The sequence below is a fragment of the Bos mutus genome, chromosome 20, assembly GCF_027580195.1.
Source record: "Bos mutus isolate GX-2022 chromosome 20, NWIPB_WYAK_1.1, whole genome shotgun sequence".
NCBI classification, from domain to species: domain Eukaryota; kingdom Metazoa; phylum Chordata; class Mammalia; order Artiodactyla; family Bovidae; genus Bos; species Bos mutus.
In genome coordinates, this window is record NC_091636.1 from 56,748,157 (window position 1) to 56,761,728 (window position 13,572).

Here is a 13,572-nt window from a genome sequence, read left to right on the forward strand (position 1 = left end):
TGTGTCAAAGGCCTGCCTGGCTTAGCCGTGGGTTCCACCTCCTCCCTCTGCCCCTGGGCTCAGATGAGGTGTTGTGCGGTAGGCAATGCAATATGGCTGCTCCAGCAGCAGATATGGCCAGGTAACACCACTCGGGTGTGTGCGAGGAGTCAGTGTCACAGGAGGTAAATTGAGGAATAAGACACAGGTATAAGGGGTAAGACAATGGAAAAATGAGTTCCTCTCCTCTGAGGGATGCATTTGGATGATGTCTTGTGCTTGGAACCCTTGGTCTTGGTAAAAAACGTTACTACCTTCAACTGGCTTCTTGTTTCTACCTCATTCCTCATGCCTTGGGTTGGTACCTCCCCAGAAAGCCGTAGCACACAGTTCTGCCTCAGCTCTGCTTCCCCAAGTGTCCTGGACCAGGCCTTACCAAGGAGGCAGCAGAGTTTGAAGTCCAACTCCTCATTTTCAGAGCTTCCTGTGTGCCATGCACCAAGCTAAACTCTAGAAATGCAAAGTCAACCAAGAAAGATAATGACCCCTTCCTTTGGGGAGTACAAGTCCAGGTTTTCCCATCTCCTGGTCCTCTGTTCTTTCTAGACCGCATCCTAATGATTGCAATGGTTGGTTTGTTTCTCAAACATGGATGGATGTTGCACCGATGCATCCTATTGCAGAGCTAAATTCCTCCTGTCACACTTCTGTTTTCTGAGTGGATTTTGTTTGAAAGTATAGCTTGCTCTTTCTGTGTATATGAAACAGAAAGAGAGCAGAAAACTATATACCTCACAAAAATCATTTACTGAAAGTGGGCTTTTTTAGAAGATATACTGTTTGTTCACACCATTGAATGTGACTCATTTTATAGTAATTGAGCTTATTAGCCATCTACAGTGAATGACCACACATATGCAGCCTTCTAATTCTCTTGTCTTCTATGTAGGTGTCATTATTCATATTTAATTCATTCATTTACAGAGAAAGGGTTGAGGACTAAACTTAACAAAATAAAACATTGACTTCTGGTGTAATCTTAGCCTCTGGTGAAGAACTTAGTAGCCTGCTTTGAATAATGAAGTTGGATATTTCAGAGGATTCAAAGCAGGCACAGAATGGACCATAGGGATCATGATATCACACAGGAAGAAACTGAGTCCCACAGAGGGTAGAGGGCTTTTCCTGAGTCAATGATAGACCTGGGACTCAAGCATCATCAGGCCCTCTTACCATCATGATGTTTGGGAACTCTTTTCTTTATCAGAAAAAAACACTGTCTATATATTGTGATATTGAAATATGCATCCACTTACTGCACTCCACTCTTAAGAGTGAACAACTGGGATGAAGTCTACTTTTCAAAGAAAAGGCCATAACCTTGGAGTCACACATTGATGAGGAAAGCATTCCTCTTTGCAACTGCCTCGTAAGAATTTGGGAACAGCTGTAGCATAGGCGACAGTGTATAATGCCTCCCTCCACTCCAGTGACAAAGCCAACACTATGTTTACTAAATTTTCTAGATGATTTCCCCTGCTTTACATTTTGTCCAGATTAAAAATATCCAGAATACCCTACATGCAATTTTGCAGGATTGACAACGTTTAACGATGCTAACATCTTGGTAATCATTACTTTGAAAATGTGCAACAAAATGCTGGGCCTGAAGAAGGGGAAATGTTCACCTCATCAGGCTGTTTAGTGCATTTCAAAGTGCATTGATCCACTGGGAAAGAGTTTGTATGAGACTGTTCACCTCATCAGGCTGTTTAGTGCATTTCAAAGTGCATTGATCCACTGGGAAAGAGTTTGTATCAGACTGTTCAGCTCTATTTTTTCCTTAAGCTAATTTTTTGAAATTTTCTACATAAGAATAATGAAATAAACTCCAATGAGATTAATTTAGTTTATTGCTTTCTATAATTAAACCCCAAGTTAAGACTAGTAACTGCAGATATGAGTAAGCAACTAAATTAAACATGTTTTAACTAGGCTTTAATAGTCTAAGTCTATGCTGGAACCAGGGACTCAGGTAGTATGTCAATGGAATATCTCTCCTATGATATCAAACTATAAAATGGAAATCTTTGTTAAGGTTTTGATAAAAATTGGAATATTTTACTTTCTGACTTTTTAAGCATGTTCTCTCCCCAACTCCTGCAATTTTTATATTTTCTATTTTAGTGTGAAAATGTGGGGATATATTTCTATGGTTAGTGTGGAGTAGTTAAAAGAATTCTACATTTTCATTTAAGTGTTCTAATTCCAATTCTACAACAAAACAGCTACTAGACAGAACCACTTAATCTCTGTTTCAACATCTATCAGATGCGAGGCTTAGTCTACTCAACAATGTCTGTGTTTCCTGTCCCATTCAGTGACTCTTAGTGAATATCAATTTGAGCTGTAGCATTTATTTATTTATTTATTTTTGGCTGCACCATGTGGCTTGAGGGACAGGGCTCTTAGTTCCCTAATCAGGGATCAAACCCTCTGCAGAAGGAGCACAGAGTCCTAACCACTGGACCACCAGGGAATTCCCTGGGCTGCAGCATTTAAATGTACCTTTAGTCTTCCTTTGGTTTTTATCATCACATATTTAGAGATACTGGCTTAGGTTCCTTTGAGAAATAATGTTGTACAAGGAATTAATTTTACAGATACTCATATGTAATAATCAGTAATGGCCCAGGAATTACTCAAAGTTAATCAGATTTTAAATCCTTCAGAATCTTCATATTCTCAAATTATGGTAATATATATCTTCCTAAGAGACATCTTCTAAATGAAAGGGATTATTGAATATCCATAATAATTTCTAATTAGTGAAGAAAGACATCTAGCCTCTTGTGGTTTGTCACATTCAGGTGAAAAACTCATTTGGATAAATTGCTTATTTGAAACATACTTTATAATACAGCTTTCTAAGTTTGTATGCTGAAACACAAACTAAAGGAAATCAACCCTGAATATTCATTGGAAGGACTGATGCTGAAGCTGAAACTCCAATACTTTGACAACCTGATGCGAAGAGCCGACTCATTGGAAAAGACCCCGATGCAGGGAAAGACTGACAGCAAGAGGAGAAGGGGACGACAGAGGATGAGATGGTTGTATGGCATCACTGATCCAATGGACATGACTTTGAGCAAACTCTCAGAGATGGTGAAAGACCGAGAAGCCTGGCTTGCTGAAGTCCATGCAAAGAGTCGGAAACGACTGAATGACTGAACAACAACAAAGTTTGTATGCATTTAGTCAAACATTCGGCAATCAAAGATCCCCCTTCCCAAGAACAAATATCTTCCTGTCAAATAATAGATGATAGAAATATCGCATTTGGTCACTAACCAACTCTGTGAGTTAGACAAAGTAAAAGTGAGAGTTGCTCAGTTGTGCCCCACTCTTTGTGACCCCATGGACTATACATCCCATGGAATTCTCTAGGTGAGAATACTGGAGTGGGTAGCCTTTCCCTTCTCCAGGGGAATCTTCTTAACTCAGGGATTGAACCCAGGTCTCACATTGCAGTCAGATTCTTTACCAGCTGAGCCACAAGGGAAGCCCCAAAATACTGGAGTGGGTAGCCTATCCCTTCTCCAGCAGATCTTCCTGACCCAGGAATCGAACTTGGGTCTCCTGCATTGCAGGCAGATCCTTTACCAACTGAGCTATGAGGGAAGAGAAAGACACAGATGTGTAGAACAGTCTTTTGGACTCTGTGGGAGAGGGAGGGGGGGACAATTTGAGAAAATTGCATTAAAACATGTATAATATCATATAAGAAATCAATCGCCAGTCCAGGTTCGATGCAGGATACAGGAAGCTTGGGGCTGGTGCACTGGGATGACCCAGAGGGATGGTATGGGGGAGGGAGGTGGGAGGGGGTTCAGGATGGGGAACACGTGTACACCCGTGGCAGATGCATGTTGATGTATGGCAAAACCAATACAATATTGTAAAGTAAAAAAAAAAAATAATAATAATAAAAGAAAAGAAAAGAAAAAAAAAAAAAAAGAGAAACTCATATTTATATTCTAATTTTACAGTTTTTTTTTTTTAACTGACTTTCAGAGTTTAATCACCTTTGCCAATTTTACACAGCTTTTCAGATGGGTCAGAATCTAAGTCTTTCAATTACTCTGTTCCAGAGGTCCTCAACCTCCAGGATCTAATGCCTGATGACCTGAGGTGAAGCTGATATAATAATAATAGAAGTAAAGTACACAATAAATGTAATATACTTGAATTATCCTGAAACCATCCTCCCCCCTTCACTGTCTGTTGAAAATTTGTCTTCCACAAAATCAGTCCCTGCTGCCAAAAAGGTTGGGGACCACCACTCTATTAATTACATCACAGGTTCCTTTGAATTGCCTAACAGGAGGAAAAGAATTGTTATGGAAGGTTAAGAAGTGACATCATAAATGAATAAAAACAGCAAAACAAAAGCAGACCAATTGTCCAAAGAATCCAGGGGAACTATTTGGAACTATTCAAATAATTTCTCTCACATGTAATTGTTCCTGTTCCTCTAATCCTTATTAGAAATGCAAGTGAATTGTTGAAAAGATAGGTTGAAGAAGTAGCTTTCATAAGCAATGTTAAGGCTTGAACTAAGCTATGGAAGCTAACCAAAGCTCATCTGTTGAGGGAAATGCTTTTCTCCTTCAAACCTATAATGTAGGGCAAGAGACAACACATCAATGAGCTGAAGATGGGTGGTGATCCTTGATGGAAGGCTTAAAGAGCAACTGAATAAAACCTGAATAAATTAATTCAGTTCAAACTTATGTAGATTAGAACACAGGTTTGCTGGATACTTAATTATGCACTTGAAGTCAGAGAAAATATCAATAACTGATTGCTGAACAAATATAGTCTGTTTGCCATATTAGAATTTCTCCAGATAAGAAAGAACAACCTACCTTTTTATGATTAAATGTTCATAATACTTGGCACAGTTGAATTGTCAGTGAACCAATTACTTGAGAAATAAATGCAAAGATTTCATATCTTTGTTCCACTGTTCATCCTTTGGGGAAATTTCCTCAAGAATGTATTTTTTCAAATTGTTCATTTGTGTTTAAGAAGTGTTAACAGAAGTTAGTTGTAAGGCAGTGATCCTCAACCCTGGATGTCCACTGGGCAACTCAAGTGTGCGAACTGGGTGGAGAACTCAAGCTGTAGTGGGAAAGATCCTAACATCAGAAGACTAAGGTGAAAACCAGTTCCCAGGTGAATTACTGGAATTAATTTTTAAAAATTAGATTAATTTTTACTAACCTATTTTCTATAACATTTGAATTATAGTCCTTATACCTGGGTGTTATAGTTGTGTTGTAGCTTATGTAATTGGGGGACTTCTTTGAGAAAAGAATATAAAAATACATTACCTTTGCAAATACTATAAAACTGTACAACAATACTATAAAAAAGAACACAAGGCCAAGGGTCAACAGCTTCACAGTAAATCTCACTCTGACTTTACTATCAGGTTATTGACAGGGTCTTGTTGAAGAGTGGCTATAAGACTGCATTATGCTGCTGCTGCTGCTAAGTTGCTTCAGTTGTGTCCAACTCTGTGCGACCCCATAGACGGCAGCCCACCAGGCTCCCTTGTCCTGGGATTCTCCAGGCAAGAATACTGGAGTGGGTTGCCATTTCCTTCCCCAGTGCATTAAAGTGAAAAGTGAAAGTGAAGTCGCTCAGTCCTGTCCGACTGTTAGCGACCTCATGGACTGCAGCCTACCAGGCTCCTCCGTCCATGGGATTTTCCAGGCAAGAGTACTGGAGTGGGGTGCCATTGCCTTCTCCGAAGACTGCATTATAGCTTTACAGAACTCTGTGGGATATTATCGTCAACAAACAACATTGTAACAGTGGGAGACTGGAAGGATGCAGTGCTGCATGCAGCATTTGTAGAGGAGATGGAGTCTATTGTAAAATTCATAGGTTGGAGGAGAACCACCATCATTAGTTCATGTACATTGAAAGTTTTTCCCCTAATATTTTATAATCAAGAGATAATCACTATCAGATTTTCTATTGTTCAAATAGCTTCCTTTGGGGCTAAAAGATGTCATCCTTGAAATCACTAATTCTTGTCAGAGTTAGGAACTTGAATCTGGAACAAGGAAAGTAGCTTGCTTACACAGAAATGATATATTTATAACATGAAAATCTCCTCTGACATTTCTTATGTAATGTCCTTTTCTATATCTTGGAGATCTCATCTCCTCACATGGCTTCAACAGTCACATAAGTCTTTTTCCTCACTTTATGCATGCCTTGATTGCACATCATTTCATGTGCTGAGGAAATCCAAATACCAGTCTCCAGTCTTCTCTCCCGAGTGCAGGATATATACAAGTGCCTATCAGATCTCACATTTCACCTTTGTTGTTGTTCAGTCGCTCAGTCGTGTCCGACTCTTTGCGACCCCATGAATCGCAGCATGCCAGGCCTCCCTGTCCATCACCAACTCCCGGAGTTCACTCAAACTCATGTCCATTGAGTAGGTGATGCCATCCAGCCATCTCATCCTCTGTCATGCCCTTCTCCTCCTGCCCCTAATCCCTCCCAGCATCAGAGTCTTTTCCAATGAGTCAACTCTTCACATGAGGTGGCCAGAGTATTGGAGTTTCAGCTTCAGCATCAGTCCTTCCAATGAACACCCAGGACTGATCTCCTTTAGGATGGACTGGTTGGATCTTCTTGCAGTCCAAGGGACTCTCAAGAGTCTTCTCCAACACCACAGTTCAAAAGCATCAATTCTTCAGCGCTCAGCTTTCTTCACAGTCCAACTCTCACATCCATACACGGCCAGTGGAAAAACCATAGCCTTGACTAGACGGACCTTTGTTGGCAAAGTAATGTCTCTGCTTTTGAATATGCTATCTAGGTTGGTCATGACTTTCCTTCCAAGGAGTGAGCCTCATTAATTCACAACAGCAAGCATAGTAACTTCCTAGTCCACTACTGGGACCTCATCTTAGTGAGGGACATACTATTCACACAGCCCCCTGAGCAGGAAGCCTTAGAATCATCTAGACTCCTTCCTCTTTCTCACTCCAGATGTTAAATCAGTCACTGTGTCCCTTGGATTCTGCCCCTGTATCCATAAGTATTCCTTTTCCTGTACTCCACTGTTTCTAATTTGAACCAGGTCCTCATTGTCTTGCACTACACTATTGCAATATTTGATGAACAGATCTACCCTCTCTCCAATGCATGACTGGAGTATATTTGCACAGTTAAAATTTGATCATGTTTGCAATCAATCAAATTTGATCATGTTTGCAATCATGTTTGCAATCCTTCCTGTTTTGGAAGATAAAATCCTAAGGAGCATGCCACATTCACTTTGTGATCTCTGACCTGCTGTCCCAGCCCCACTGTTTTTTGGTTCGATATGGAGGAACCTCTTACAGTTCTTTACATGCCAGCTTTCTCATTTCTCTGCCTTTGGCCATGCTGGCTTCCTGGCTTCCTTGGCTACTTCTGCATGCATCCAGACTGAGTTGGGGGCTTCTTGCCTGGGAATGAGAGAAGAGAAAGTAGATACAGCAAATTTATGTGAAAGAGAAAATAGGAAAATGAGGCGGACTACTAGAATCATTTCAGCTCAGCAGAGGGTAACTGTGGCAGAGCATGGTAAAACCTATCAGAACTCTCAGTCCCCTCAGCTTCATGCCTAGCTTAGGAAAGAATGACAAACATTGGTGTTTTGAATTAGATTTCTAATTTAGTTTTATCTATTTCCACAACCCAATTTTTAAGATTTTAATGATTGTCATATCATTTAGTGATGGGGTCAATCTCTAAAACCAGTGAGTTACTCTTAAAATCAAAGAATAAAGACAAAAACCATATTCTGAACCTTAATCCATTTTGGAAAATTGATATTATGTTTCCTTAATTATTTGGTAGAATTCATGAATGAAGTTATCTAGAGATTTCTTTGGGAAGGTTTCTGAATAAAAATACATGTCTTTATTATGGGGCTACTTGGATTTTCTTTCCTCTTATGTCAGTTTTAGTAATTTGTGTCTTTCAAGGAATTTGCCTTTTACATTGTTGAATTCAGTGATATAAAGTGATTCATAAATGTTATTATTCCTTTAATGTCTATGGATCATCCCTGATGTTCTCTCTTTTTCTTGGTAATTTGTGCTTTCTCTGTTTGTGTCTTAGTTAAGGTAGGTGTTATTGATTTTGTTAACATTTCAATGAACCAAATTTTGATTTCAGGATTTTCTTTATTATTCATCATTTTTCTATTTCATGAGTATCCACTCTTACCAGTACTGTTTCCTTCCTTCTGCTTATCTTGGGTTTAGACTTCATTCCCTAGATTCCTAAGGTGAAAGCAATAATGATTGATTTTAATTCTTTTCTCTTTTTTATATACGCACGCATGCTAAGTCGCTTCAGTTGTGTCTGATTCTTTGCAACCCTATAGACTGTAGCCCACCAGGCTCTTTTGTCCATGGGTTTCTCCAGGCAAGAATATTGGACTGAGTTGCCATGCCCTCCTCTGGGGGATCTTCCTGACTCAGGGGTCGAGCAATGTCTCCTGAGGCTCCAGCATTGCGCATGGATTCTTTACCACTGAGCCACCAGGGAAACCATACAGAGCTATATAATTTCTGCCAAACACTGGATCCCCCAAATTTGGATAGTGATAATTTTATTATCATTCATTTGATAATACATTCTAAAGTTTTCCTTGAACCATGGGTTAAGACATGGCTTTCTTAATTTCCAAATATTTGGGAATCTTCTGATGTCTATATTTTGATCATTTTGTGATTTAATTTCTTTGTTGTTAAGAATGTACCCTGTATGATTTCAATTTTATAAATTTTCTTATAGTTTGTTTTGTGACTTAGCATATGGTCTTTATGATGAATTCTGCATGATCACTCTGGAAAAGACATGTGTTGTGTTTGTTGTGTTATTGATTGTGCTATTCAAGTCTTCTATATCCACACAGAGCATTTTGTATGCTTATTCTATCACTGAGAAAGGAGTACTGATATCTAAAACTTCAGTTATAGAATTTCCTATTTCTCCTTTCTGTTACATTAGTTTATTTCTTTGTGCATTTTGAATTTCTCTGATTAGGTGTATACACATTTATTATTTTAATGTCTTCTTGATGACCATGTTTTTTATTATAGCATGTCCCTCTTTATCTCTAAAAACATTTTTGTCCTGAAGTATAATTTGTTTGAGATTAATATAGCTTACTCAACAGTCATTTGATGAAAATTTAAGAGATATACCTTCTTCTGTGCTTTTCTCTCTTATAAACCATATATTGATTATAAAAAATTCAGTCTGATAATCCTTTACTTTTAATTAAAGTCCAGTGTCAATTCATGGACTTACCAAATAATCAGTTGTATTTAAATATGTCATCTTGTATTTGCTATGTTTTTATCCCATTAGATCTTTGTCTTTTTTCCCCTTCTTTCTTGCTTTCTTTTGGATTAAGAGTTATTAAGGATTCCATTTTATGTCTTCTACTGTTTTGTCAGCTATGCCTCTTTCCTTCTCTTTTTTTTTGATATATAAAATTACAAGTATTTACATATAAATGCTCATAATAGTATACTTTCATTTTTCTCTGAAATTAAGCAAAAAGAGAAAATAATTTATATTTATTTACATATTTAGTTTTTTTGGCACTCTCCTTTCTTTGTGTAGACCAAATTTCCATCTGGAATCCTTTTTCATTTAGTCTGAAGAACTTCTCTTAATATATCTTGTAGTGTTTGCCTGCTGGTGACAGATTCTCTCAGTATTTGTTTGCCTAAAAATGTCTTTATTTTTCCTTCATGTTTGGGGGATATTTTTACAAGATTTTAGGTTTAGTTTTTCCTTTCAGTACTTTAAAGATGTCAATCTAATGTAGTCTGACATACATTGCTTCTAATGAGGTTAACAATGGCTCTTTTCTTTTTTTCTGATTTCTTTAAATTTTTTCTTTTTATGCCATTATCTATTTAGGACAAGGCTTTTTCAAACACTCAAAGATTCATGAGATTTATATCATTTTGCTAAAAATAAACAATTTACATTTCTGTTAACTGACTTTTCTTTTGGTTCTGCATCATATTTTGCTGTTTCTTCACAATGTCTAGTAATGTTTTGTTATATACTGAATACTCTGGGTGCTATGTTGCCAAAGAGCTGGCTTTTACACTCTTCTTTAGTAAAATATTGAATTTTGTTCCAGCAGACAGATAATTAATTTTCTTAAGCTTTACTCATTCAAGGACAATTCTTATGCTTTGTTAAGGACCAGTGAACCAGACGGAGAAGGCAATGGCATCCCACTCCAGTACTCTTGCCTGGAAAATCCAGTGGATGGAGGAGCCTGGTAGGCTGCAGTCCACGGGGTCGCAAAGAATCGGACACGACTGAGCGACTTCACTTTCATGCCTTGGAGAAGGAAATGGCAACCCACTCCAGTGTTCTTGCCTGGAGAATCCCAGGGACGGGGGAGCCTGGTGGGCTGCCTTCTCTGGGGTCGCACAGAGTCGGACACGACTGAATCGACTTAGCAGCAGCAGCAGCAGTGAACCAGTGAAGTTGCTCAGTCATGTCCGACTCTTCTCCAACCCACGGACTGTAGCCCACTAGGCTCCTCCACCCATGGAATTTTTCAGGCAAGAGTACTGGAGTGGGTTGCCATTTCCTTCCCAGGGAATCTTCCTGACCTGGAGATCGAACCCAGGTCTCCCGCATTGCATACAGACTCTTTACCGTCTGAGCTACCAGGGAAGCCCTTGTTGAGGACAACTTACAATAGTTTCTACTGTGAAATGAGATTAGCATGACCTTCTCTGGGTATCCACTGAATGTAAGGGATATTTAACGAGATGTCTCTACTCTGATTGTCAGTACTCAAGTGTATCCCAGACTAGGTGAGGTCTAATAGTTTTTCAACTCAAATTTCCTCAGTAACTTCTCTATCTTCGATAGCTGTTTTTTACCCTGTCTTAAGAATTCTGCCCTATGCATACAGTTTTGTCTTGCATCCAAGAATAAAGGTAACCACACGCAGCATTCTGGAGCTTTATTTCTGTATGACTCTCTTTTCTTCTTTCTTGCCCCATAATTTCCAACCACCTCTTAAGCCCAGAGCTATGATATCTTCCTTTTCCGCCCAGTGAGACCCTTGCACTCTATTGCGACTCCCTGCCTCCAAATGCCTCCAAGGAGACAGCTGGTATTAACTATGATGCTTAGCTGAAGGCTCCCTGACTCCCCTGGGGGACCAATGGATCTGTGTTGCCTGTTGTCTAACATCTAAAAATAATCACTTCCTATATTTTGTTCCGTTTTATAGTTTTCTATGATGAGAAGATCAGTCTGGTACAAGTTATTTTGTTATGGCCACAAGCAGGAGACCTCTAACATGTTTTGAAATATCACTGGTGAGGTTATAGCTCAGCCGGTTTTGTGAGTTTTAAAAATTCATTTGTCTTATGAATATTCCATGAAGAACAGGTTTTTTTCCCCCTACTTTAACAATATTGACTAGACTTCCCCAAGTCCTGAGGAGTAACATTTTTGCTATATAAACCTTAGATAGCCTTCCAAGGTTTGCCATTTCAAAACTGAAATGGCAAAAAAAAAAAAAAAAAAAAGAAATGATCAAAAGTATACAAGCAATTTTATACATCCCAGTGCAATTTTTTGAAATTTATCTTTGACTGTGTTGGGTCTTCACTGCTGCTTGGCCTTTTCTCTAGCTGCAGTGAGGGGGCGGGGGGCTCAGGCGCTAGGCTTCACGGGCTTCAGTAGTTGTGCTTCCCAGGCTCTAGAGCACAGGCTGAATAGTTGTGGTGCAAGGGCTTAATTGCTCCAAAGAATGTGGGATCTTCCTGACCCAGGACTTAAACCCATGGCTCCTGCATTATCAGGTGGATTCTTTACTACTGAGCCACCAGGAAACCCCCCAGTGCAATCTTAATGTTGTTTTATAAAAGGCAGAGGGAGGTTTATTTTTGAGCTTGAAATGGTTGCCAAGTTTCAAAGAGCAGTAGACTACACATCAGAAGATACTGAGTCTTGTGCTGGTTTTATCACTTTCTAATCATGTGATCTTGGTAAAGGTGACAGTTTTCTCATCTGTGAAATTATTTCTGGTTTATCTGCCTCATGAGATTAACATGTGGCTTAGATGTAATTAAATAGATCAGAAAGGACATTGCAGATGGTAAAACACCATATAAATAAGGTGCATTCATCCTCATACCTTGAGAAAGGTGAGATAAATTTATGGTTAAAGAGGATAATTTCAAGTGCAAAACTCTCAAAGCAAGAAGGAGGTCAATAATGGAAAGAAAATAAGAACTTAGAGGGGATAACTTATTCATTTTTTTATTTGCAGTAATTTCATTGAAAGTCACATGTTTTTAGAAGCAAAGCAAATTTCACTCAACTCAGTCAAAATGAGTTTAAATGTGATACTGTAAACAAAAGTGGTGTCCATCTGCTTGCTGCTCAAAAGCCAATAAAGAGGCAAGGATGGTGGAAAAGAAAGTTTGCTTTATCTCTAATGCCAGAAACTTGGGGCAGAAATTGGGGAACAGACTTCTGTCCAAAGGCTGACTCCTCTTCCCACTGACAATCAGTGGGCAAGAGATTTTATGGACAGAGGAAGGGGGCTACATGAGGAAACATCACAGTCAGCTCTAGCAGTCATCTTGAAATGGGTCGTCTTGAAAGTGGATGTTGATTAGACTAAACCAGTCCCCCTTTGCCTTTGATGTGGTGGTCCATACGATGTGAGGCAGTTTTGGGTAGGAAGAAATGAAGGGAGTCCGAGGGTTGCTATTATTTTTCTTTATCCTAAGAAATGGACCTGGTGCATCTGTTGGCCTGGTTTCCGCCTCTCAAGGAAAACCTCTCAGGATGTAGCATCCATCTTGGGATTCTGAAACCACAGGTGTGAAAGTAAATGCCAGCAACTCAGGAGGGGCCACAGTGGGGAAAGAGCGAGGTGCCCAGGCTGCAAGCTAGCCTGGAACTGTGAGCTGCTGCCTACTTTTCATGCCACAGATTATGCCTGCCATGGACTGAATTATGTCTCCTCTCCAGATTCATTTGTTGAAGCTCCAACTTTCAGTGTGACTATTTTTGGAGATAAGATCTTCAGGAGAAAATTAAGGTTACATGAGTTCATAAGGGTGGGGCCCTAAGCTGATAGACTGGTGGTCTTATAAGAGGAGGAGGAGAGAGAGAGATCTCTTATTTACTCTATCACATGCACAGAGGAATTTCGTGTGAAGACATAGTGAGAAGATGGCCATAATCAAGCCAGAAAGAGAAACTCCACCAGAAACTAAGTTAGCTGGCACCTTGATCTGGGACTGCTAGCCTCCAGGAATTTTAGAAAATAAATTTCCAAGTGACTTGATCTAAAATATTTTCTTATGGCAGCCTAAGTTGACTAATACAAGACCCTATATATTGTTGAGCAAGAGAGAGAAGGATGGAGAAAAGAAAACATGAAGAAGGAAGGAAGGAGGGAATGAAGGCAGGGAAGACAAGTCAAAATTAGGAAAGAGT